At 42.5% G+C, this 27904-nt stretch overlaps 1 long non-coding RNA gene and 1 other non-coding gene across 2 annotated transcripts; one reads left to right on the top strand and one right to left on the bottom strand.

Moving 5' to 3' along the window:
* Positions 1-24028: 24028 nt before the first annotated feature.
* LOC128809130 (uncharacterized) lies at positions 24029-26963 on the bottom strand. The gene is made up of 3 exons (XR_008437623.1): positions 26627-26963; positions 26365-26488; positions 24029-24312 (listed from the first exon to the last, which is right to left on the bottom strand). It is a non-coding gene; the product is annotated as an uncharacterized LOC128809130 (long non-coding RNA).
* Positions 26964-27123: 160 nt separating this feature from the next.
* On the top strand, positions 27124-27196 carry TRNAT-UGU (transfer RNA threonine (anticodon UGU)). Its single transcript has one exon. It is a non-coding gene; the product is annotated as a tRNA-Thr (tRNA).
* The last annotated feature ends 708 nt before the right edge of the window (positions 27197-27904 follow it).

The raw sequence follows: 27904 nt of genomic DNA on the forward strand, positions 1-27904 counted from the left end.
GTCACAAATAAAATTCTTAGTCAAAGGGAAGGTTAGTTCGATTTCACATGTTGAACATCAATACAAGTTACAGCTATACCATGGGAAAAGAGAATGTTCTTTGCAATCCAAGCAAGAGCTAGAAACCATGATATGTAGCTACCTGATGCTGAATTATGTGCACTGATGACACAATGGATATGTGCTGAAGACCTGATAGTGTTAGGTTAACAGTTGCCTCAATGATCTTAAAGGTCTTTTCCAAACTAAATGATCCTGTAATGCTAAGAATGTTCTCATCTTTACAAATCAACGTGTTCATATTTGTAAGAACCAGCAGGGCTCTTCCATGCATGCTATGATGCACTGAACACCACAGGGAAGTGTCTTATCTGGTGTGTGCTGCAGTCTAAAGATGCCATTAAATCAGACTGGGTTTGACTGGCGTTAGTCAGAAGTGAAATGTGCTTAAACAAACATAACTGCACCTACTCCAGTGTTGATGCAGGGTCCCTCTGGGTGGCAGGCACATAAGCCAGTGGAATTTTATTGGAAATAAGAGGGCTGGCATCCTGTGTTCCTGTTGCCCATGGCAGAGGCCTGGCATAGTCTATGGGTAGCACTGCCCTGGCAGAGCACTGCCTGGTGCAGAGAGGCTCAGCCACAGGGCAGAGTGATTGTCCATTGATGGAGGGGGCAGACAGCCCTCCCAAAATTTCTTCAGAGGCTGGGCACTGGGCCCTGCCTGTTTTCCAGAGATTATTATGGAAACAACATATTGGTGAATATATTAAAAGATTATTTAAAGCAATGATAACTTTTATGTTTTCATTAGATAGGTAAAGGCTCATAGTATTTTGAATAAAGACTGTCTCCTGCTTTATGAATCTCAAAGACTATGAAGCGATTTCACACAGAGAGCTCTGATTACTACAGTAATAATTTCTTCTACCACCCGTTCAAACACTTATTAATAGAAAAAATATCAGTTCAAACTGTCTTCACTTCACACAGAAAATATCAGTGTTCACAGTGTGAACTTCAAAATTCTTATCTGATTAGTTAATGTCAACAATTATTAGTGTACTGTCAATTTAACTTTCTACTGTCCTCCATTGATCTCAGTCTCCATATACCATGCAGTGCACATCACTTAGAAAGTAACTTTCCCGACTGGCTAGGGATGACTTTCTGTCCTGCTGTCAACTGGCAGTAAGTAAAACAGGAAAATTCAGCACATCTTCCTGTGCATATTTCCTTGTGACAGGCTCTCACCTTGCTGCTCAGCATCAGTTGGACAGCATCTTTAAGGATACAGGAAGTCATTCAAGAGGGGAGCTGGGAAGTGATAGCAAAGAAAGCCACTTGGTTTAGTTTCTTATTCTCTCAATTCATAAAGCTTTAGGCACACACAGATGGCACTGGTGCCTCCTATGAGAAAAGACAGGAAAAAAATAAAAAAGAAGCTAAAAGGTCAATTGTAGTCCAGGTAAGATGGTGCTGCACTGATAATGCTGCACCTGGTGTTTGGGAGGCATCAGGGCTTCTAAACTATTTATTTCTTTTCATCTGCTAGTGTCAGGAATCATAGTCTTCCAAGGGGAAAGGTAAGGCAGCCTCTGGCATTTTGGCATTCCTTCTCTCAGCCCTCATTAATCCTGAATACTATTTACAATACTATTTAAATTCTGATTGACTATATTGTGACCAATTTAAGCTTGCTCAGTTTTGCACCTAGATTCCAGAATGGGTTGAATTACTCCATGGCCACTGTTTTCTGAGCAGGGTTAATATGAAATGTAGGTGCCAAAGCCGTGAATGAGTGGATCACACCAGCCTCTGTTCCCTTACAGTTCTCCTACCCTATATTCTCAGATCTCTTAGGAGGAACCAAGACATTTAGACAGCTGCATCCCAGTGGAAGGGAGGGACTGACTTTTAGCTCTGCAAAATCCATTCTCTGAGGTTCACACATGCTGGAGAAGACTGAGGAGATTCAGTCCAGATGATTAGTTTTGCTTAAGGTCACATAACACCACCTCAGTCTTAAATAAATGTGGATTCCTTGCACACGTATCTGAACTTATGGTATGGCTTATTTCTATTTTATTTCCAAAACCCTTGGGAACTCTATATACAGAGCAGACATCTGGACTCCTAATTTCTCTCCCCCTGTTCATGCCTGCCTCCCCCCTCAGCAGTAATCCCTTTCTTTGCTGCCCACGGTAGAAAATGAGTGTGCCTGTCCCTCCCGTGCACTGCTGCCAGGCCATTTTACGTAAGCATCCTCTGCTCCCCATCGCAGGACAGCATGTCCTGTTGCAGCCAGTTGTTGTCTCTAATCTCTGAACAGAAACACACAGATTAGATTCCATTCTGGCAGCAATGTGCAGTGGATAACAGGCATGCTGTCATATCTGTGCTGCTTTCCCTGGGCTGTACTGATCACTCTCCTGCTGGCACCAGGTCATTTGCCATCAGTGATCTATAGGCTGGGAAAGTCTTCCTTGCGCACCTCTTCCCAATGCTTTGACACACGAGGCTGCTCCATTCAACCCTCTACAGGAAGCTTTGCTATCATCCTCCTACTCATTCAGGGACATGAGGACATCACAATGGATGAGCTGGGCTCTCTGTGGCTTAGGTCACATTTGGGAATCTCTCCTCTGCCCTTAGAGTTTTCCAGTGTTTGAACTTCATGGTAGCTCCCCCAGAGTTACCAGATGGTGGAGAAGAAGTTTAAAATTAAAACCAGCTGTCACTAAAGTAATGCCTGGTCTGATTGCTCCAAACAGCTTAATTACAAAGAAACCAAAATTCCAGAAATGTCTCTCTTGGGCTGTTCCTCCCCCTACTGTCATTCTTCCACTAGCAGAGGTGTTTTTAAGACAGGAGATGGAACTATGTAGTTTTAGATTAGTCAACAGCTGGACTCTATGCAATGTCTTCACTGCTAGGGGTAGGTGCAGGAGGGGTAGGTGTGTATCCACATGGATATAGGTGGGGGAAGACAAGTTACAACCTGCTAAGTTGCTGCATGCTGTGGCTGCAAACTCAAAGTTGGAGTTACAGCAAGATCTCAGTTTGGGGTAGGTCGAGGGAGTGTGTTAACAGCAGAGTGGATGGATTGTCATGGTGATCAAACTGGATTTGCATGTGACTCCTCACTGGTGGAGAGCTGCACGCAGCAAGATTTTTTTAAGTGCAGGGTGCTCCCTTCTACCTGATGCCTGAGGCTTTCAGCTCTCACCAAGTTTGGCTGAGGAAGACTCACTAACTCACTAACTTGGACTCACTCACCTTGCACAGCCATTGAAACTCTTGCTGCTGGTTTCTGGACTGGGGGAGTAGCAGCTGCCTGCACAGGACCTTTTTACCTGATGTTTATGATGTCATCAAGTATATCCTAATATTGAGGAGGGAATGGGAATTTACTGAGAAGTTGCAAAGATTTCCAAATATTATCTCTCATTTTGTACTTGTATGCCACTTGCAAGGAGAGGGTAGCAAGAGTGGGGAGAAACACCATGGTTCATTCAGTCATTAAATTAATAAATACAGGGAAAAGGTGAACAAAATGGGCCGATTCCCTCACTTGATGCCTCATTGTTTGAGAGTCATCTCAAATTATCTATGCCAGGAGGCAAAGAGTGGTAATATTGTACTTCAGCTGTGCTGGCCACTCTGAACAAACTGAATTTAGAAGGCTCTAATTTAGGAATTTAGGCATGATCTCAAGCTCAAGCTGAGGCACAGACAACCAAAATATTTCTGCAAGGAACAAGCCCACAAATGGGACTTGATGCCCAGCTCTCCCTCACATCATCATTGTACAAGGCTGAACAACTGGTTGGCTTTCTGCATGACAGGATCCAATAGTCCACTTAGTACCAAAACAAATCTCTAACACAGATTTACTGCTGTGAACATATTTACCAAAGTTGAGGAGGCTGAAACAATGTGCAGCTTACAACCAATTAGCTACATTTATAGTATGGGATCTATTTTATTGTGTTGATAATTTATGTTGGTCACACCAGATAAAAATTCCTCATAACCAAGCCCAAGCAACAGAGCAGGCTGCATCCCAGGCTGTGTACTAAACTGCTGTTTGCTTTCTTTCCAAGACTTTTGTCTTTCTCTCATTTTCTCTCACTCTCATTCCTTTTTTCCTTTCTTCGTGCAGAGAAGAGAAATGATTGCTAATGAATTGCAAGCATGGGGTATGGAAAGATCAGTTAATATGGCCCAAGTATTCAGTAAAACAAATACATTAAAGTGATCAAGTAATAAATGAAAATAGACCCAAAGAGCAGGTTCCACTGAGAAAACATGTGAGAATGTAAATTAATGTGACTTGATGAAACTTGAAATGTCATAACACAGCAGGGCATATAACACATCAGAGGAAATGTGAAAATTATACTTTTTCCTGAAATCACAGTTTTCAAAAATAAGTGGCTTTTAAATTCTTCTAAAAATATAATAAAGGAATTAGTGTCAAGAAAAAGGTTATTGTTGTTTATCAGACTGCAGGCTCATGGTGGCTTTTCACAAAATTTGAAACTCTTTTATTTGAACTCTTTTATTTCTCTGACGATACAGTGGGAAAAGAAAAATCCAAAAGTCTTTCTACTTGTTTGGTACCCTCTTCTTAATTTTGCACAAGGGATTTTCTAAAGTTGTTTGGAGTAAGTGAGTAAATGCCATGAAAAGTCCATGTGTTGGGAAAGTCTTTCCTCTCTTTCCATAAACAGAGATTTTAGATTTTTCTGCTGGAATGTAGTCCTCACTGGGATCTGAGAAATTAATTAGAAAGGAAAGGATTCCTCCCCTGTACAACACCACAGAGCCAGGAGGTTATACAAGAACAGGTCCCTCTTCTTCTGGCACAGAGCAGATTTCTGTGGGAAGAACACCAAGAGTGCAGGTCTGCAGACAGAAAAAAAGTTGCCACATGGCACAGAATTGTTGATTTCCTGCTCTGACTGCAGTGACCATGTGTGGAAAAGGCAGCCTTGGTCTCCTTCTCTAATGCTGAGTGCTCCATGGGGAGACTGCACTGGATTCTGGCTGAAGATGGGTATCCTCTGTGCCAGGTGTCCCAACTGTCCCTGTGCCAGCCACCACCTCTCTGCACTGCTCCAGCTCAGATGCTTTCCCCAGACTACTTCTTTATTTAATTTCCCAGTTTCCCTAATCCTCTTAATTAACCCTCAATGAAATTACTTTTATTCTGCAGAAGAGAGTGTCTATAAGCAGGACAGTTTGGGTTACTAGGAGATAAAAGGTATCCTGATGCAATCCCACCCATCTCTTTCCATGCAGAACTGCAGGAAGGCAGGATGGGACTGTTCAAAGAGACGAAGTTGGCAGAGTCCTGTGTAACAAAACCTGTTCATAGCAGGTAAACGTGGGGAGGCCTTGTCCCTGGGTATGCAGAAACTGAGGTGGGGAGGAAGGGAAACTCTTTTCCAAAAGAGATGTCCTGTGAAAAAGAAGGTTTCTAATTCCATAAGAATTGGTACCAGAATATGAAGCAAAACAATAGAAGTAGAGCCCCATCCATTTGCCTGGCTAGTTAAGCTAAAGAAACCAGCTTGTTTTTGCAGTTCTTAGCATGTGTGAGCTCTCCAAGATCCCTTTTATTTGCTTATTCATCTATATCATTGCTGGGGAAGATGATTGAACTTCCCTGTCTTTGAGGAAGATGATTAACTTCCCTGTTATGACCCACATTTGGCTCAATATATTATAGTATTACTTTCTACATCCTTCACTACATGTGTTTAGACAGGACTTTTGAAATACATTGCCCATGTTTCCCACAGGAGGAGCTGGGGGCCTGAAGAAAACCTCTTCTGTGTCAGAAAACCAGGGGAATACACACAGTGTTTACTCTTGCTTTGTTCTAACTAAACCTTACAAGTGATCTTTCCCTGCTGGTAGACTTTCACTGCTGCCCCCCTTAGTTTTTTCCTGGTGGGAGTGAGGTGTAACTGTTATTAGGACATTTCCAGAAGGATTTTTTTCTGGCTGGTTTCTCACGGCTGTGCCCTGCGGCAGCTGCCTGCCACGACCTCAGGCAGCGGAGAAGCGCCGGCTGGCACTGCCCGTGCGGGGCCGGGTGGCCGCCGTGTGAGCGGGCACTCCAGGGGAACGGCGTCTGCAGCCTGGTAGTGCTGAGTGCTGCGAGTGGGTAACGCAGCTTTGGTGGCTTCACACGCTGAGAGGAGGCGAAGGGACGAGAGAAGGACACTTTGCTTGCGAGCCCTAAGAACTTTTATTCCCCCATGCGTGGTCAGAGCAAAATGCTCTCAGAGCGATGCAGCGCAAAATGCCCGAGAACAAAGAACGACAACAGGTTAAGTAGAGGGTGGGCAGACAGGGGTGGAAACCTGGCTCACCCAATGGGGACAAACGAGGGAGAAATGACATGGATTATAACAACCAATGGTAACATAACAGAGGTGGGTACAGAGTCCTGGCACGAATAGAAAGGCTAAGGTGGGGTTATTGATACAGAACTTTCATGAAGAACCTGGGGGTGGTTACAAGATTGACACTCAACAAGGAGTGACAACCCCTGACTGACAGAACCAAACAAGGAGAAAACAGGGAGAGGTGAGGAGATTGACAGGTAACTGTGGATCTGGGTGGCAGGAACTTTCAGGGTAAACACCTTGGAGCAAACCACTGTGAGGGGAGAAATAGGGAAATACAAGGAACAGCCTAACTAACATTAATAAAACCCCTAACTAAATCAACCCAACCTACAACAGTGCCCTTTTACTTCCCTGCTACTCTTTACTCTTGTTTTGGGTGGTAGCTTTTGTGTATTGCTTAGAACCAGCAATGCCAGAAGAGACATTAATATCCCACAGTGAAAGACAGTTCTTAAGAAATAAATTTATTTTATTACAGGCAACTGAGAACAACAGGTAGGAACTGAGTATCTGGGTGAGCCACACCTCAGAAGAACTTAAGAGGATGAGCCACTGATAAAAATCTGGAGTAAAGTGCTATCCTGTATCATCCCAGAGGGCAGAGTATCAACAGGGATGCCCATCCTACTGGGCTCACTGGTAGAGACCAGCTCTTTGAAAGCTTCTCACCAGGTTGAAAACCCAGTCACAGCAATTAACTGTGCATTGCTGAAGTCCTGGGATTGGTTTTGAATAAGTTTGGGAAAAAAATTACATGCAAAACAAACAGAAAGGGGTTAAAATATTCTACAATTACTTAATAGAAAATAAGTCATTATAATAGCTTCCCTATTGCAGAACAATTGTGTGTGTCCTTTGGAACACTTATTTGTGGCGTACTCTTGAAACAGCTATTAATAGAAATACTTTTTGCTATGAGACCAGTCCAGTTGCATGATTTATGCAGTCATATTAAAAATTATCTATCCAGATGATGCAAAATTTAGAGAGTGAAGAGCTGATGTCTTAAGCCCCTGAGAATACTGGTTTCACTAGGATCAGGATCTCACTATTTATTGATCTCTAACATTCCGTGTTAAAATTGTTAATAATTATATCTGATCACCCTGATCAAACTGGCTTACAATTTCTCACTCATAGACAGCAGTACAAGAGAATCATTCATTTTAAGAAAAACAAAGTAAAAAGATTTTTAAGGCATTTTGGATATTGCAGTAGCCTTTAAAGACCTTAGTGATGATACAGCTGGAATTCTGGTATAAGTCTCAGGTAATATTTTGTGGTGTTTGATGCTTGCTGTTATTAGCATGTTTGGTTGCCTTCCTTCTCAGTGACTCTTTAAGCCATTTGCACTAATCACTGAGGTCTTGTAGTATGGTATTGGAGCATCTCTGTCTAAATTCATACCTAAATTCCAATCCTTAAAACCAACACAATTAAAGGAGGAGATCTTGGTTTAAAAACTATTTCAAAAAGTGTCATCCACCTTCATTTTGCTGTCACCTGCCTGGAAAGTTATGAAGAGAATGGATACAAGGAATAGGACTTGTAGGAACAAACACAGTGGGAAGGTCAGACTGGGGTTTTTCCTCAGGTGCATGGGCTGGTGTCCATCAGGCCAGATTGTTGAGTTACTGGCTTATATCATCAGAAAACACCATGCTCCCATTGCAATCTGTACAAAATGGGATGGACTTAAACCTCTTATTTCTCATTCTCCAGCCATATCTCATTCCCCACTGCTGCTTCATTTCCTTATACTGTGCCCCTCACCACCCTTGATTTGCTAAACTCTGATATCAGCAGCAAAAGTACAAGCAGCTCCCTGTCAGTGCCAGGCTGTTCCTCTCTGGAGCAGATTTTGTAGTGGTAGTCTTACACATACCAGAAAGGGAACACCTGCCTCATGCTATTCCTTCCTCCCCCAAGCCAACTCTCTTATTTCCTCCTACTCCCAATCTTGATTTTTTTCAACTTAAATATTTCTTCTACATGTAATTTCCACCACTCCTATTTGCTTTTGCGGCTTCTGAGCACTCAGGAACACTCTTCTTTCTTTTGCATGAGAGGTCAGCAGTGGGGTTTGGGTTTCCAGTAGCAGCTGTTGAGTGCTGCTGTAGTTAAATGAACTGAGGCCTTTCCTTCATTCCTTTACATCCTTTCCAAAAGGATACAGATCACCTGAGTAATATTGATCATTATCTTGTGAAATCCTAAAGGATTTTAAAGGATTTTAAACCAGACCTGTTTAAATACCTAAATGACTACCTAATGACATACCTAATGACTTCCCCTTTGTTGTTGACAGCTTCTTACTCCAACATTCTGCATTATCATTTGTTATTGGATCTCATAGCTTGGCTGTACCCAGCACTGTTCACAAACAGGCAATGGAGAGCATCTTAGCAGTAGAAAATCTCATTGCTCGCACAAAGTTATAGAAGCTTCCTGGAAGCTGCCAAAGCCAAAGGAATTATTCCATTTATTATGCTGGCTCATAACATGACCTGCTGTTGTAGTCTGTGCACCTTCTTATGCCTGCAGATTTCTTGTGCATGTCTTAAGAGCAAAAGCTTGCAATAAGAATGGTTTTCTCAGCACAGAGCTGTATTTCAAGTTGTGAAGAACAGAAAATCTGAAACATAACCCCCAAAGGACTGTCCAGTTACATGACTCAATTTTCAGCTCACCTATTTGTCTCTGTCACTTGCTTAACCATTCCATAATATTCTGTTTGCAGTTTGTATTACCCATTTTTAACTGAATGACAGTGTTCACATTGCTGTGAATGGCCTGGATTTTCACTGGATGTATAAATTAAACAAAACAGTTTAGACAGCCTTCCAAATTCTTCTACTCTTTCTAGAGTAGGTTATGATGAACTTGTCAGGAGGAAAGTACCAAATTGCATCAGATTCGACCCACCTTTCTAAATAAAGTGTTGAAATTACAAATAAGTATTACAACATCCTTATGTTAACTGGTCAATGCAGATGTTATGCAGATATATTTTTGTAACAGTTGTTGTCATAACTTAGTAACAATTTCTTTTAAAAGAATGAGTTCTACGCCAATACCTGTTCATACATTGTATATTCCCTCCTGTATCTCTCTACATATATCACATATTTATCAGCAGGAACTTGGGGATTAAATTATTGATAAAGCAATAGAGAGAGACAAGAGGCAAAAAAGTTATCATGAATGAAGACCAGCAAAGCTGTATTGCTGTGCCACCAAAATCTGTTTTCCACATATACCACAGGAAAACTGCTTTTGCCTATTTCCAGATTCTTCCAGTGGTCTCCACTGTATCCTTCCTGTGTCTCATGAAGGTAGACTTCTTTATTCATCCTCTACCTAGAGCATTACCAAAATTGTCCTCCTTCTGCTCCCTCAGCTATCTGTGGCTACAAGTGTCACGCAAATAAAATCTGCTGTTCATCTGTTTGAAGAAAGGGGACCTCTCTGATCAGTAGGAATCTCTTGTCTCTAGCTCATAAGGTCTTTGAAGAATGGCCTGTCACTCAATAGATGTGTGCAGCATTTAGCACACGGGGCTGCCCCACTGGGGGTCTGGAGGTGGGATTGCAGTGCAAAAGGGAGCAGTGCAGGTTTGTCATAAAATGATGAACTACACAGCCACGTGGCATCATTTATCACCAGCCCTCACTACAACAAACAAAGCATGGAATATAATAATTCCTGAAGATGTATATCACTTTTTCTTCGTCCCTTTTTTGTCTTCTTCAGAGGGGAAATTTATACACCACTATGCTAAGCTGAGACTAAGAGTAGGTACCATTTGAAAACAGGGCTGCAGAAAAAGATTTGTTTCAAAATAATAAAATGCTTAAGAAAGCTTCACTAGAGAAGACTGAAAATTAGTTGATGATAATCTGCTCTCAGTCTAGGAAGAGTCAGATGATGCTGATAAAGAAACATTTGAAACTTGAGCATTTGTCAGTGGCGTTAGGGTTTTTTAATTAATCAGCTTTCCAAGTGCACTACAATTTATATCTCCATTTGGCATTTAGTCATTGCAGATAGTAAACTGTACTTAGTAATCTTGCCTTTTCCTCATGAATCTTCTTGACAGACAGATGGGAGCTGTACATCTCCCTGAAGCCAGAGAGGTCTTCTCACACATGAGAAAACTTATAATCAAAGCCTGACAAACAAAATGACCCCCCAAAGTGAATAGCCCCATTATAATAATGCACAGGAGAGCTGGAAAGGGTGGGAAAGAGAGCAGGAGAGCTGGATGGGAAAGAGTATGCAGGGAGGACCAGAACCCACAAAGGGATGGGGAAGGCAGGTCTGAGACCACTGGAAAGGCACAGGGATAAACAAGGCAGTCTCCCACAGACCTGAACATGCAAATGGTCTTTGTCTCTCACCTCATCTGTCTCCCACAGGGAACAGTCTGGCATCTCATCTCCTGGGTTGCTGGGAAGGAGGAGGGCTTGCCAGTGCATGTGTGACTGGGAGCTCTCAGCAGCTCCTCACACCTACCACTTGCACTGCTGCTCAATGCAATATGCCTTGCCATTACCTAGCTGTAATTTGTTAAATCGTTATAAAGAACTTTATCACTGTAAAGGAAAGCTTCAGCTGCAGAGTTGAAAGGCTTGTTTCAAATGTGAATATTCCACATGAAAGAATTTCTCTTGTTTCAAACCATTTGCATTTTCCTTGTATGTTATTGATCTGATTGAACAGTTCCCAGATCAAAGGCATGCTGGTAAATGAGCGGCCGAGGTGGCAATATGCGAAGTGGACAGCTGTTAAGAGGGCAGCTTAAATAATTGCCCAAGGATTTATTGGGTAACATGATTAATGATTATGGAAATATGATGACATGATACCAAAGAGTAGTGTGCAGTGATTGATGGGGAAGTAGGATAAGACCAAGCTTAAATATCAGAGTATGGGAAACAGTATTATAGCTTGTAATCATTGTATATATGATCAGTTGTTAAGAAATTTTGATATTTACTTTTGCCTTCTGATAAGAACTCAAACTCCAAAGTTGTATGCAATATTTCTATTGCAATGAGGCAAGAAAAAACCCCTCCTGCTAACAGTGCATGGTAACAGCAGAATAGATGCAAAGACACAACCTCATCTTTTTTAAAAATCCACATAAAACTTACTGGAAGCTCATGCTGCTGTTTTAATTAACACCTGAGCAAACTATACATAACACATTAAAGGAGAAAAAGATCTGTTAGTGGAATGACAGTAGTTTGCATATAGACAGCTTTTTCTCCTGTTTTTTTCTTTAACCTCAAATTCCACCAGCCAACAGTAGCATAATGCAGGAGATGGGACCAAATTGCAGGCTAGAGCTACACCATGGCAAAAATATTGTAAACCCTTGCAGTTCATTCTCTGTTGATAGTTACATGAGATTTCTATTCACTCTGTGCTGGTGAGTGATGCAAATCCTCCTCCTCCTCCAAAAATTTTTGTTTAAGGCCCATGATAAAGAAGATAATATTTAAAAAATTAATAAAAAGCTATTATAAAATGTGAAACATTAGCAGACAATTTTAGAGAGTAGGCAGCAAAATCCTCAGGGTGAAACCTCAGTCCAGGAAAATGGATTGTAAAATTGACTTCAGCTTGGGCAGGATTCCATGCTGGGTTTTTTTGGTTTGGTTTTAAATTCTATTTCCTATATTGAGTATACGTGAAGAGGATTCTACTCTGGATCTGAGACACAATTTCTGCGTGCCAGAAACTCAGCTGCTGTAAGTGACAGGACCTCATTGAAATTTTCTGTTGAGTGGCAGCAGATGACAGCTATTAGGCCCAGACCTCCAGCTCCTGCCATTAAATAGTTTTGGTATGACAACAATTGTCATGGCTTTAAAAACAGAGTGATGTGGGTAGAATTATTTCAATGAAAGCAGCATTGTTCATGCTAGACGGTTCTGGAAAGAAATATCCATATTTGAAGCCTCGGAAATGCTGTTAATCTCTTCAGGGATGTGAAACAACAACAGAGATGGCATAGGATTTGAGAGAGATACCAGGAAGCCTGGTGCTTTAAAGCCATAATCTAGTTGGCAAGCCTCAAAAGTTCTGGCTAAGATTTTTCACAGCAGAAGGTGAGAGGTAGAGTTGAATCACCTGTTGGCATTTAGGGACAGATTTATTTGAAGCCTTAGCTGGGAGACCTGGCACTATTCACATGGAAGATTATGTCATGGGTCAAAGCCCCAGTGTTAAGTTATGGTCATGCTCAAAGATCCTGAAATATCATGTCCTTATTGAATCCATCACAAATACCATCTGCCCCAGCACTCTACTGGGAAGCCCACACCTCATTTTATGGCACATACAGGCTTCCTCATGAGCAAAAACTGGGATCTCTCTGCAGCACTTTCATACCAGCTAGACTCTGGCCTGTCTGAGATCTGTCTTCAGGCAATCACAAACAGTGGCTTGCTAGAGGGTTAACATACCAGTTCTGTCATTTCAGTATTTCCAAAGTGTAGCCTGTAACTACTGTGTGGCAAGGACTGTGTCTGCCCAATTGTCTCTTTATGCTGCAGTCCTGATGTTAGAACCAGAGAAGTATAATTTACAGCCTTGTGCACATGTGAACCCAAATATGTGATGTCTTTTTATCTTGTTCCAGATATTTGTTCTGATAGAGTTTCTTGTGAATATCAGACTGCTGGCAAAGCACTGGCTTTTTTTTTGTAACTGGATTTATAACCATGATGAAACCTGGTCTAGCCCCACCTGGCTTCTGCAATGCACCATGGTAAATTCTGTGGTACACTGGGATTCCTGCAGTAGCATTAATTTAAAATAGAAAAACACAAAAAAAAAAAACCCAAATACATAATTCAAAAAAATTGTTACTGATTTAAATGTGATTGGGAGAATCTTGTTTGCCTACAATCCTATAGCATTTAAAAAATATTTTGGTGACTGTTCTCCTGATCATTTCAGTTCTCAGCATTTTCCAAACTCCAGGTTGTGCAAGCCTACACTATAGAAGTTAGGAAATAATGTTAATACCACTAAGACTGTGCAGGGGTCAGCCAAGGGTTTGTGCATCAAGCTGGGGTGGAAATGCTTATACCACCCTTGTTTCAAGAAGGTCTGACTGGCAGGCGCTCCCTCCTTTCTCACCCTGCATCAAGTCCACAGCTCATTTCTGGCCAGCTCAGCTTTCACATTGACTGGCAACCTTGCTGGTATTCCAGGCCCCTGGGGCCTCCCCCACATACCCCAAACAGGCTGTCCTGCTTTCAGACCCCCCCTCAACACCAGGAGATGTGGGGAGATGACTCTGCCCTTGGACAGTTCCCTCTGGTCCCTGGCTGCTTGGTGACTTGGCAGACCAAGCCATTTTTCAGCCTGCCCCTCTTCCTGGCTGAGCTTCACCCATGAGGAGTCCTTTACATCTTTAATAGGAAATGTTGCTGTCACAGCATCTGTCACAGTTGAGACAGCCACAATACACAGAAAATCACCACACAATCTCAGAAGGCTTCAACCCATACAGAGTAACACCATATTACATCAGAAGGCTTCAGGCACCTGCCCATACAGAGCAACTTCATAGCACTTAGAAGACTGCAAGCATCTGCCCTTCTTGTTCTTCAGCCCAACCTTTTATACCCCTCATGTCCATGCATTGTGCCTGTGTGCCCTCTGTTCCCTTTGGGAACTGGTCAGTGCACCTGGGCACTCCATGGCTCATTGCTTTCAGTGCTGCTCACCTGCTTTTCACAGCTGTACCCTCTGGGGATGAGGCTTGGCCACAGCCCCACTCCCAATTACCACAAACTGTGTACCTACAATTCCCCTTTTTTTCTTTTCTTTTAAATAAATGCTATGTCTACTATTTCTCTACAGGGCTCTTGCAGAAGAAATAGTAAAAATGGTACAAGTATCTCTTTTGTAGATTCCACTAACTCTGGGAATGTGTCCATGTACTGACCTTGACTCACTCCTGCAGGACAGGAATTCAGGTAAGAATGAGTGAACAAACCTTTCATCTCTGACTCCAGCTTTAAGCTCTGGTTAACCTGCTCTTGCTGTGTCTGGTTATAGCAATCAAATTATTAGTAAAAATATTAACTGGGCTATTTTGAATCAGTGTAAATGACTGATTAATACTGTTATAAGAACCCAGTAGCTCCAGCAAGAAATTAATATGGGTTTTTCCCCATGAAGTACACAGGAAATTTACATGGATTATTAATAAAATAGGGAGCATTTGACACCTTTCGGAAGGTACTGAGGTTGGTAACAAAGCTCCTTTCACAGAACATGAGATTGATTTGCATTGCAGGAATCAGATCGTGAATGCTTGTTGGCATAATGATCCTGATAGCTTCACACATACTTCTGATGGAAAGGTGTGCAAAAGCTGCACTTTGCACACTTGCTGGAAGCTGTACCAAGGGACTGAGGACTGAAAAAGTAATGAGTGTGAAGGTTCAGAGAGGAGAGGAACTAGATTTGCCTGCATGATGCGTTCAGAATTGTGCCCAGTTCTGGGCTCCTGTGTACACGACAGACGTGGACTTACCGTGAGCCCAGCCAAGGGCCATGAAGATGATTCAGGGACTGGAGCACCTTCCATATGAAGGAAGGCTAGGACAGCTAGAACTGTTAAAAGAGAGGCTCAGGGGGAATCCATTTGGAATCAATCCTGTGCAATGTGCTCCAGGGTAACCCTGCTTGAGCAGGGAGGCCTGACCAGATGACCCACTGTGATCACTTCAACCTGACCCTTTCTGTGATTCTGTGGTCTTACCAGTGCATATGATGGGACCTGATGGGAAGGAGTGAAGGCAAGGGAGCCAGACTCTTCTCAGTAGTGCTCAATGACAGGAGACCCTGGGCACAAGCCACATCAAATTCAAACGGAACACAGAACTTTTTTTTTTTTTTTTTATTGTAAGGGTAGTGAAACAGTGGCAAAGGTTGCCCAAAGAGGTCATGAAACTCCACTTATGGAGATCTTTGAAACCCAGCTGGACACTGTCCTGGGCAATTGGTTCCAGACAACCTTGCTTGAGCAGAGGGGTTGGACTAGATGATATCAAGAGGCTGCTCCAAACTTCAACCATTCTGTGATTCAAAACCTGTATTCAGCTGCTCTTAAAATTCAGCTGGTACATGCCCTGTCATCCTGTGTACATTTGCATCCAACAATCACTTTGCCTCTTGTCTCCTTGCAGTGCTGCCAGTGGAGTGCCAGGAGCCCAAAGTGTGTTGGTCCACCCTATGCACGGCATCTCAAAGGTACCTAATTTCTACCTCTGCTTGTGCACAGAAGTGCTTCAGAACCTGGGTACAGAAGATCGCAGACACAGGGTTTACACTGTGTTACACTCAGGTTTTAGAAACAGGGATTCTTTTGTTAGCCTGTCCTGATTAAACCTAGTAAGTGACCTGAGAACTAGTAAGGGACCAGCTATGTGGGTTCAACACCAGCTGCTGCTGTTTTCTATGAAATGCAGCTACAGAAAGAGTAAACAGTGGCATGTTATCTCTGCAGTAGTGGTTCTCTCTGCAGTAGTGGTTATCTCTGTCAAGGAATCCAAAAGTTACATTATTTCGTCAGACAGAGATATTCAAACCCAAAGCACCAGCTACAAAACTAGTCTATTGCAAAGCAGAAGCATTCTTCAATTTTCCTGTTCAAATTACTCAAGGCACTTAAAATAATAAATACTTCATTGCATCAGACCTGGAGGATGACAAGCTGGCCTAAAATTGGAATTTTTTTCCTTGGAGGCACAGCCCTTACCTAAGAGTTTGTGTTGTAAAGCATCTACCTCAAAGTAGACTACAGCCACGTTATTGGGGTATTCCTGTGGGAGGCAGAGGCTGTGAGTATAAATCCTAACTATAAAGATATAATTAAGACCTTGCAGCACCAGAACAGAACCATACTATTCTGCTAAGCCTTCCCTATTGTGGTGACCATGAACTCTGCATGCAAGGTGTGAATGTTGCTGCAGATGTTGAATTCTGCAGCTGCAGGGACTCCACTGTGGAAGGTGGAGTCCTTCTTAAAAGACAGGAGTGGCAACAGTAAATGACAAGTGCCTAAAGCACTTGATCCTTCTGGATCTTGGCTTTGGTAGCTTCACTCCAATGTGTTGCCCCAGATCAGAGCTGAGGAACTTCATCAGAGATGCCCATGGAGGAACAAGGGAGGAAATGATATTGCAGTGTGGTATTGCTGTATTTGCTTTTTTGACAGGCTCTAGTCATTAGTGTTGTCGCAACCCTAGGAATTCACTCAAAAAAGATATCTGAAGGAAAACCTCTTCCTTCCTGTGCACACAAACATACACAAGCAGAGTTTTTTGGATGATGCCTTCAGATAAACAGCCATCACAAAGCCTCAGTTTCATTTTATCTCCATTGTAGCTCCAGGAAAAAATTGCTGCTTCTGCCTGCAGCCTAAACAATTCACTTTGCTGCCAAGTGCCATCTCAAAAAGAGGAACAGTATAAACTAATTTCATACCTATTCAGTTCAATAATAGGTATTGTTCTAACCATACCGCTAGTGATAAGAGACAGAACAGCTTATTTGCCATTGCTAAGCAACTGTTAAAACAGTGTGTAAAATTCAGCCAGCTCTAATGGGCTGATAGAAATCAGTGTCTGAAGTTCTTGTTTGCATTAGGAAGTCAACAATAATTGTCCTTCTCTATTAACATGCATTTAATCTGGCTGCATCAGATTCAATCAGGATTCTGTCTTAATGGTGTTTGGAATGGTCTGTTCTCCCTTAGAAAAAAATATTTAACCATAATGCATTGACCTGCTTTAATCCTTTTGTTTTGTTTTGATGCAGTGATGAATGCAACACAGGAAAAATAAGGTAATATGAAACACTCTGCAGATATAAAAGCTGATGGTGTGAATGGCACCAAGTGGTAAGACAGAGTCTGAGGTATTTAGATATGGTTCCACCAATCACAAGATGGCATTTGTGTCTGAGATGCAAAGACATCTGCAAACCCCCTATACATTTGGAAAACCAGAATCTAACAGATTCTGATGCAAAACAGATGTGCATAAAACCATGGGATTTTTTTCCAAGCTTAATTTATGAGTTCAGATTTTAGTAATTTCTGTACATCATTTAGGAGAAGGGACTTTGGGGGCTCTGATCATGCCTCACTGAGATAAGGAATGGGCAAATGAATAAAAATGCAAAGGAAGAAATGTTGCACAAGAGGCTCCTGCATTCATAAGCACTGCTTTGTAGCTGCAGAATTATTTTTGTGACCTAAAAGGAGAATGCATTATTATGAGAGGATGATACCTCTTCAGATGCTCTGTTCCCTGTGTGAAAGTAAAGATGCATGAGTAAGTAACGATGCATAAGCAGAGGGACTGAAGACTGACTGATGCTGGAGCTGGAAATCTGTCCTGCTACTCAACACTGCTCCATTGCTTTTACTGGTACATAAACTTGATTAACACTTATGCCTGTCAGCAATCCCATCACATTCATCAGAACCACCACTGTTTCCTGTTAAGTAAAAGCTTAAATGCTCTGTTGGCACAAGCTGAGAAAATCAGAACTTTGTTCCATGCAGGTGAAACAACAATGCCTCGCTCAGCCCACTGTGCCTCACACCATGACTTGCAAGTGACAGATCTTGGTGTAACAACGGAAGAATAAGTGCTTTGAAAGGCAGATTTCAGCCAGTGCCTGAGTCAGAAAACTAACTTGTCACATAATGATATGAAAATGTGGGGTAAAAAGTTGAGACCGTCCCTCCATGAAGCTTACGGCAGTGTCTGAGTCACCACAGGACATGAGAAAGCTGCCGGCAATGGCATGCAAAGCAGGCTGGAGCTGAATTCTCCTGTTATGTAACTCCTACGTTAGCATCTTCTCTGTTCCATATATAAACCCAAAAAACATTAAAAAGCTGTTGCTGAAAGCAGTGATTTTATTTATTCATTTGTATGAGCCAAATGTGACTTAAAACATTAGATATTTTCCACACGAGCTTTAGTACAGGACCAGACACTTTCTTTGCTGGAATTGATGAGACCATTTATTTCTGGACTCATTAAAAGGATGTTTGCACCCCCTAGTGTATAAGAATTTGCAAGAAATCAGGTTCTTCTAATAGCATTAGCTAAATGAGGATGTTTAATATTAAGCTATAATAAAATCCCCCTGCTACAGTCTTAAGTATTTTCAAGGGAAAGAATCATAAACTCAAAGATCATCTTAGGTGCAATTTCTCATGTCCCTGACCTCAACAACTGAAAATAAGTTCTATTGTGTTGGACTTTTATCTCACTGGAGGATATCAGGGACTTACAGTTAAAAAATGAGACTGTACTGAAACCAGAGAATCAAATCCAGACCTTTCTGAGACTCAGGGATGTTGCATCCAGCATCAGCCCATTAGTGAGATAATGTCTGTAGCTCTGTTTCACTGAAGGACAGATTTCTTCAGATTGAACTTTACTCCAGTTAACAGAAACTCTGAAAATCAGAGGCAGGCACTTAACTGTTCTCCAAGAACTACTGCCCAAATTGGCACAGGTATGCAGACCTCTCAATTCTGACAGTGGCCTGCATCCTGCTGTTTGGAGCTAGGTCTTAAAACACTTTTGAAAAAACTCCTTACAGCTGTGGGTTCCTTTCTCGTTCTTCAGATGTGACTTCACTTATGGTGTTAAACAAGGCAGACCCTGTCCCTGAGATGAACCAACTGAACTTCCCTTGCTGGGACTTGAAATGGCAGTTCAGCTCCCTGGAACCAGTGTGAGTCTGGAACCTGAGTAAAGCCCAGGTGCTCCTGGAACCAGTGTGAGTCTGGAACCTGAGTAAAGCCCAGGTGCTCCTGGAACCAGTGTGAGTCTGGAACCTGAGTAAAGCCCTGGTGCTCCTGGAACCAAACCAAACTCAAGTGCTGGCTCCTGGCTGTTGAGTGTGGAAAGGGAATGGTTTATGGGAGCACTTTGTGGTGGGACCTGCACTGACTTTTGAAGATTCACTGTGTGACCCAAACCTCTGCAGCATAGCCTGGTATGTGCTGTTTGCTGCCTGTCACTTGTGTGGGCAGGCTCTGATCTGACCAAATTACACACATGTGTTCTCTAGAATTCCCCTGCTCACCCCTTTGCTGGAAACAGGATTTCACCATTTCCCCTGAGGTGTCCAAAACCCAGTCACTGCAGCCTTGGCAAGTGTCTGACAATCAGAAATATGATACAGCCAAGGAAAAAAAAGCAGACTGTTTTCATTATCCAAGCAGAATTAAATGTAAAAAGCAAACAAACTGCATAAATGATGAAAATTATATTAGATTTTTAGATTTACTTTCATTATCTAAGTAGTTTCTTATAATAAGTGTATTCTAAAATGACTTTCAGCCAGTGCTATTTACTATATTTAAACCAGACTGATTTTATTTACTGTACTATGCTTGTTAGCTCCCCCAAGCCACTTTATTCTGTAATTTTGGGCTTTCTTTCAAAGAAAAGAAACTTGGCTTTTTGACAGAATAATCCTTAATAGGTCACAACCAAGAAACTGCCAGGAGCTGTGATGATGATTTTTGTCAGGCATTCTTTTCTTCCAGAGAATAGAGTCATCGTGATATTAATGAAGAGTTCTTTGTGTCATTTGTGTAAATAAAGAACAGTAATAATGTAATATATAAAAAGAACCAACATATCACTGCTAAGGGTCCCCAAAGAATTACATTTCAAGGTTCAGTAGTACCACTGTGATATAAAGCAGGAAAATCGTATAATGAGAACATGTTTTAAAAATTACATGAACAAAAAGAAAATTATACTGGCATGTGCAGGTGTCAATTTTAAAAGCAACTCTCCACCCATATTTTGAAAATTAAATCAATCTACTTTAGAAGCTGGACTAGTTACTTACAAATGCCTTTCTTTTTTTGTTTAATTAAAAGCCCAGATCTTTCCATATAAATTAATTTCTTGATGGAACCTTTCTTTTTCACTATCATTACCAGATACTCAGTACTGTGATTTTTGTGGGACAAAATTCCAGCTGCAAAACTACTGAAGTTCACAAGCTCTTCATTGTAATTAAGAAAATGCTGGTGCCATGTGTCTCATTTCTAAGAACAGAAAGAAAAAATATTTCCTTCTGCAGATTTCACTGAAGTTGGGCTGTGATTTTACTTGGTCCTGTGTCACCCTGGTTATCAAGAGTTTTCTAAAGCCTTCTGAGTTTACATTCTTGTAGAGAACTTTCTCACACAACTTTCTGTAAATAACCCTGTCATTTTGAATCATCATTTCTCGTTGCAGGCTGCGGACGAAGCACATCAGCCTCGAGCAAAGGTTCGAGTGCGAAATTTAGTCACCAAACAGTGGGAAGGTCCCTATGACCTTATCGCTTCGGGGCGCGGGTATGCTTGTGTGCCCACAGATACTGGGACATGCTGGGTACCTTCGAAGTGTGTTCGCCCTGACCTGCAACCGCAGAGGCAGAATCCGGCCGAAGGGCAACATGGAGCCCGTGACCAACCTGAAAGGCATCAAGTGGGTGAATCGTTGAGTGATGACTCAGATGCAGACAACGCGAGTGATCACTCTGATGAGTCCTCCATGAATGAGCACTGAACACTGTTCATTTTTCTTTTCCTTTTTCTTTTTTAAACTGAAAAGGGTGAGATGTCGCCCTGGTTATCAAGAGTTTTCTAAAGCCTTCTGAGTTTACATTCTTGTAGAGAACTTTCTCACACAACTTTCTGTAAATAACCTATTGTTTTGCATTCTTTCATAGAGGCGGAAAAATTTGATGTACAGGTAGTTTGTCCAGTGTCGTTGGAGAGGTGGCACGTTCACCCTCCAATCCACTGGCATCTTTTGAGAACTATAAAAGATTGGAGTCAGAAAAAATAAATTAGTCTCTTCATCGTGACCAAGGCTGTGGTGCATCGTTTTTGCTTGTGTCATTTGGTGACAGTCCTGCTTGATTCTTTCAGTAGCTTATGAATATAGGACTGGGGTTCCTGGTCACAGGCTGCAGAAATGTTGAGAGTCAGGTTGAGGTTCAGATGCAGCTTGACTTGGAGATGATGGCCATCACCCTCACAGCTTGTCTGAAATGAGCTGATGCAGAAGATACTGCAGTTTTAATGCTGCTGGCAATGCAATACATGCTGCTATTGACAGTAAGCAAGCAGGAGCAGGAGGCTGCTTGAAGTTTCAACAACTGGCCCAAGTGAACACTTGAATTCTTTTCCCACCAAAAACTGAGGTGTTTTAGCAGGACAATATGGGGGTATTGGTACAGAGTCTGTTACTGGGATATGAAGCTCCTAGATTTCGACTAGAATAGCCCCAGGGTTCTAAATTAGCCACATAAAAGCAGTGCAGATAGGAATCAAGAAAAATTTCCATTACATATAAAAAGAAGTCTTGTGCAAGCCAGCAAAATCTGCCCATCACACCTGTCATTTTTCACAGGGGGATGTCAACATAAAATGTAGGTAGAGAAGTGTGACACACAGCTTTCCAGGGATTCAGCTGAAATCAAATGAAGGAATGGAAGATGTGATAATTCCCCTGCTCCAAATAGTGAAAATAACTGAGGAATTTGTAGCTAGGACATGGCTTGCCATGAAATATGCTGGCTACTTTGAAATTCCATATAAACTGAAATGGGCCTTTGTTCTTGGGCCTCTGAAAGAGACTGTCACACTTTTCTGGTCTTCCAATAATGCCCAATGTTGTTTACACAGGAATGTCAGAGTGAGTTGTTTCTACTCCTTACAATATTGCACTGTGTAAAATTAAAATATAGATGAGACAGATTCCTGCATTGATTATACACCCAGGATTGTCTGAGATCATACTCAAAATGTTGATGTTTTTTTCATTTTTAGGAAACCTCAATCTTACTTGTTGGTGGTGAGATGCTGAACTTCACTTAACAACCTGTTCTTGTCCCTTTTGAATATCTAATATGATTTAATATTAATATTAGGGTGTGTATGAATATTGTTCATATTTCCCGCTTCAAGATGTCTGAAGGATTCAAACTTTTGGAAAGATGCAAATACTTGGTCATATTTCCCAAAAGCCTCATGCAGCTATTATTCCAAGAGGCATCACCTTAAAGTCTGGGAGAGAAAGCACTATGGTTAATGCAGTTTGGCAAGCCAGTGTAATATTCACTGCATTACCCTGATGTGGTTTAATGGAATGAGAAGCATGCACTTTGTGTCAAGGAAAATTACCTGGTGACCCTTGCTGTAGCTTGATGCCTATTCTTAACTTGATAGCTATGAAATAGTGTGGAAAACCTTATATGAACTCCACTCCTCCTGGCTCTGTCCCATAGGAAACTCATTTCCTATCAGCTTGTCAATTGGCAACTGGTCGGGTCAGATCTCTGCAGCCTCACATGCTGATCCCGTAAACACATCCCTTTAGATTTGTGCCAGGAAACTTACTGGTCAGACATCTGCAGCAGGGCTGCAGCAGGACTCTTTGGTGCCTCACTTTCTGTGGGAAAAAGGCAGCTGGGTGCAAAGTACTGGGAGAATGCACTGTCACTGCTGCCCCACTCACGGCCTCGTGCTGGGTTCCCAGCCCAAGCCATGGTGAGCTCAGGAGCAGGAGCAGTCCATGCCAGGGCTGCCATGTGGATAGGTGTGACTAGACCTAGGCTCAAAGATTCCAAGAGCTGGAAAGCTGCACACTGGACCTCTGACACAATAAGGGCTAGCACGCCACTCGTGCACAAGGATGCTATTTTGGCAGCATGTTGGACTCGTTAGGTGGGAGTGTCAGTGCCTGAAAAAGGTGGAAAGCAGTAAAGAGACAGGTCCTCAGTACCTCTGTTTGATGTCTCCGATAACATGAAAGGCAGCCTATGCCACTGTTCTGGTACAGTGACATCAAAAAAATCAAAAAAGAAATGGAAATCATTGACCATAGGGGAGATCCCTGCAATTTGGCTGTGCTCCTGATCCACAAAGCTACTTTTCTGGTTTCTCCCATTAGCCCAGCTGCAATATGTGCAAAGGCAGATTATGTATCAGGCCAAAATATTAACGTTCACAGCATTAATGCTTTGGAGCCTTTAAAATGAAGAGCACTAACAGAAAAATCTTTTCAATCCTTTCATATAAAATCCCATCATTCTGAACTGACAAAAATAAATGCAGTGAACTTTCAGTGATATTGCGCCATATAAAAAGGTTATTAAAAATGTATTTGAAGGACTAGCTTTGTCAATACTAATGCACTGAAGAAAGGGAGGGCTTCCCACTTCAGGCACTGATGTACAGACTTAGTGAGGGAGTGATTACTGCAATAAGAGATTCTGGTAGCTTTAAGTTAGACAGCATTTTTAGACTTCATATGCAAAGAATCGCCTTCGGTTATAAAAAGATGAGCTACTTAGTAATATTGAGGTGAAATAAGAATATGTGTTTAAAGAAATTCTGCCAAGTAGATATTGGTTTGGCTCTGAAAATGTATTTGAAAGATGGTGTGGGAGAGATAAAACACAGCACTGTAGAAGAATAGAAAAGTACTGGTAGGAATGTAAATGATTTATTGGTTTATTTCTTGATTCTTATTTCCACAGTAATCCGGGGTTTTTAGAGATGATCTGTACATTACCTAAAGTGATATGAACATAGCAACAAAGTGCCAGTGCATCAAAGTTTTAAAGCACAATGGCCTCCACTTTGAGAACTGAGTCCACTCTCTTATCTTGAATTCAGAGACCTCTGACCTTGCCACTCATTTTGGATTAAATAACTATTTACTCAAGATTCAGTTTTACTGCAATGGGGTTTTGGTGCCTGTCTTCCAAGACCAAATGAAAACCAGTCAATCTTGTTTCATTGATGTAAATGAGCCTAGAAGAAAACAGTAACAGTGAGAAAAAGCCAGTATTTCAAACCTTTACATTCAGTCATTTAAGATAAGAGGAGTAAGAATTTATTTTATATTATAATTGTGGGCTTTTTTTGTTAATGCTCCCTCTGAAGAATACAGAAAACACTCTACTCCTCCCATTGGTACGTGCTGCCACTTCCAGTTTTGCTCCCCTCAAGTATCACAACTGGAGCATTTCTTTTGGTATTTGAGGGAAGATGAACATCTTTGACTGCAGGAGTCAGTCCCTGATGAAGTGAGAAGGTAAGTGCCAACTGCCTTGGCTGTGCTGACAGCTCTCACACAGGTTTTGTACAATCCTGTCTTTCTGAGCCTCAGCTTCTAAGGGAGCTGTGTTCTGTATTGCTTTCTTTTCAGTGCACAGTAGTCTCCTTTTCCCAGGTTAATTGAATGAATGGAATGCCCATTAGCTCTTGAGGCCTGTGTGTCTTAAGGATGCAAGGGTTTTAAATAATAAACCCAGTACAATTGTTCTTGTTCAAAGAGGGTCCCTTTGAACTATAGCTGGAATGTCTGGCAGCTCCTGCCCTAGTGGTGAAAGGTCCATCTCCATCAGGACTTAAAAAACCTTTCTGAAATATTTTCTGTCTGTTCTGCCTTAGCAGTGATGTAAGGTAGCAGAAGAACAGAACAGATGTTTAAGAGAACAGTATGGTAACATGTAACAAGTTTTCATAAATGATATTTTTAGTTTTGTTTTGGACTTTTTGAGTGTTTGGGGCTTTTAAAAAATAATGTTTAAATATGTTCTGGACTTCTGTGCATTGATGCACTTGCATGATAGTCTCCAGCAGGGATTTCATTGACTTTTCCAAGTTCATAGACAGGCATGTGGTAATTCAGGCTGAGCATGTGGCATGGGGGAGAAGAATTGCACGGTCTTTTGCAAGGCAATGGCATTTTTCTGTTTTCCAGGGTGTGACAACTAATCATGACAATATTATCTTAATAGCAAATAATCTGTAGATCTGTAGTTTGCTACAATGTAGTGCTCTTAAACTTTCACTGCACTACACACGTGCAGATAGGACACACACACCATCTAGAAAAGCTTTAAAGCTGCCACTAGCAGTCATCAGTTTTGAAGACTGAAAAGTCTGAACCTGGCTTAGTATCGAGCATATCTCAGAGGAGACATGTCCCTAAAATAACACAGCAAATAATGCATGATTAACACATACATCTGTAATTTTAACATGAATATCTTTGTCATGATGACTAGAAATACAACTTACACTTTCTTGTTATTTCCAGAGTACAGAATTGAGATGAAGTGCTTAGTAGATTCAAACACTTAATCTTCACTGAATATTTTCACAAAACTTGAAATATACATACATGTAATAAGTATCATTCAGTGGAGAAAATGGACCTGACCCCTGTTGTTCTGTTGACTGTACCTACTACCCAGCTGCTGCATGGAGCTTTGTTTTATGAGTCAGCAATAATTTTTCAGTGTTTATTTCAAATTTCACTGATGTCATTTATTAAAAACTGTCAGGGGGTTAATGTGTGAAGGAAAAAATATTTGGGCAGAAATCACATATGCCCGGGATACTTCAAACCCTGATGCTGCTGTGGACTTTGAGGTTTATTTCCATAGTGCAACATTCTTTGTTTCAAAATTGTATTAAGCCAAGCCAGGTTTATGAGCTCCCCTGCTGCATCCCTTTCCCATCCGCTGATCCAAGTCTGAATTCTATATAAAGAGATGTCAGTACAGAATGAAGACAGGGCTCTGAATATAGCTTGCTGAAAGGCATATGGCTGCAATAATTTTATCTGCCATGAAGTTTTAAAAAAATATTCAGGCCATTCATAAGTGATCCTAGACCTCTCGCTAATGTGTGCTGTTAGCAGTGATGACACTCAGCACTAGCACTGGACACCAGCAGTACACTTAGATGGGTCCAAAAGCATGGCTGCCTTCCAGCTTTTAGCTGTCAGCTGAAGCTTCTGAGCTCTGTAACCTCTGGTAAAGTTGATCTGCAGGCACCAGGTGAAAGAATTACCTAGAAATCCTCTCTAGGGTCCATGCTCAGCGCTGCAAGGTGTCACTCAACAAGTGATGCTCAGAGGCCCCGGGCAGCATCTCTGCCCGCAGCAGCCTTGCTCAAACTTCTTAATACCCAACATCTGCAGGAAAAAAACAAAAAAAAAACAAAACAAAACAAAACAAAACAAAAAAAACCCCACTCTCTGTTACGACAGGGTTTCATTACTCCTAGCCGGTACAGATCAGGCTGTATGCCAGACATTCGCCCACCCACCCACCCCATATTTCTCCTCCGGTGCCTTTGCCGGCTTGGCCGGACGTGCTCATCCCAGCAGCTTTATTTCCCGCTATTGCAGCGGGCCCAGGGACCCTCCCGCGGCCCGGGCTCTCCCAGGCAACCGCGGCGGCCGCCTGGCAGCGCCGGGAGCAGCACCACGGTGCTGGCGGGCGAGAAGCGGGGCAGGGCGGCGGGCGGGCCGCCGCGGGGAGAGCGGACAAACAGGGCGGCGGGCGGGCTGCCTGAGGGAGAGCGGACAAACAGGGCGGCGGGCGGGCTCCCGGCGAGTTCCGGCAGTTTCTCGGCGGGCCAGGAGCGGCTCCCGGCGGGCCGCGGGCTCCCCCCGGCGGCCGCGGCGGCCAGGCCGCTGTGCAGGGCGGGCGCCTCAGGGGCCAGCGGAGGGCGGGGCCGGCGGCGCGGGGCCCGGGGCGCCCGGCAGGGGGCGGCGGGGAGGGCCGGGACCGGACTTAGACACAACCGGGACAATTATAGAGCGGCGGCTCCATAGCTCAGTGGTTAGAGCACTGGTCTTGTAAACCAGGGGTCGCGAGTTCGATCCTCGCTGGGGCCTGAGGGTTTTGGTGTTTGTTTTTTTTTTCAGAGTGGCACAACTTTTGACTGCACCCGCAACCAATGAGCCCGATTTGGGGTATTTTGATGGTGGCGGACTAGAGCATGCGTGCAGGCTCCGGGGGCTTCCTGTTAAAGGAAACGCTTTGGAAGCAAATGCGTTCTGTAAAATCTGAATGTTTACGTTACCAGCAGTCTCTAACTTAACTCATGGTTGTGCTTCGTGCCGGCAGGGGAGTGGGGGGGAACAATAACCTCTTTGGGAAACAGCGTGGGAATGGCTGAGTAAATATTTGCACAGCTCATGTCACAATTTTCCTGATGGCAGCTTTGGCAAAATGCTGTTAGGGGTTTAAAAGGAACAAATTGCCCCTGGATGGAGAATAAGCTGGACAGGATTATCTGAATCTTCACAGTTTGTCAGGCAAGCCAGGCTGTTTGGTTTATTTCTATGCTGGAAGCTGGACAGCGGACGTGTAATGATTCTTTGCCCCTCCCCCCCCCCCCCCCCTTTTAGGTAATAGAAAGAGCTAGAAAGCTCCACACAAATCGCCTTGAGCACAACACTTCAAAGATACGGATTTGGGTTTTTTTCAGATACCTTGTCAGCAGGGTGTTTGGTTTCCAGCACCGCAAGCACGGCAGCGATCGTTATCGCCACCAAAGGGCAATTAATACACGCGCTCCGGTGAGGGGGAAGGCGCACGTG

The sequence above is a fragment of the Vidua macroura genome, chromosome 6, assembly GCF_024509145.1.
Source record: "Vidua macroura isolate BioBank_ID:100142 chromosome 6, ASM2450914v1, whole genome shotgun sequence".
NCBI lineage: Eukaryota > Metazoa > Chordata > Aves > Passeriformes > Viduidae > Vidua > Vidua macroura.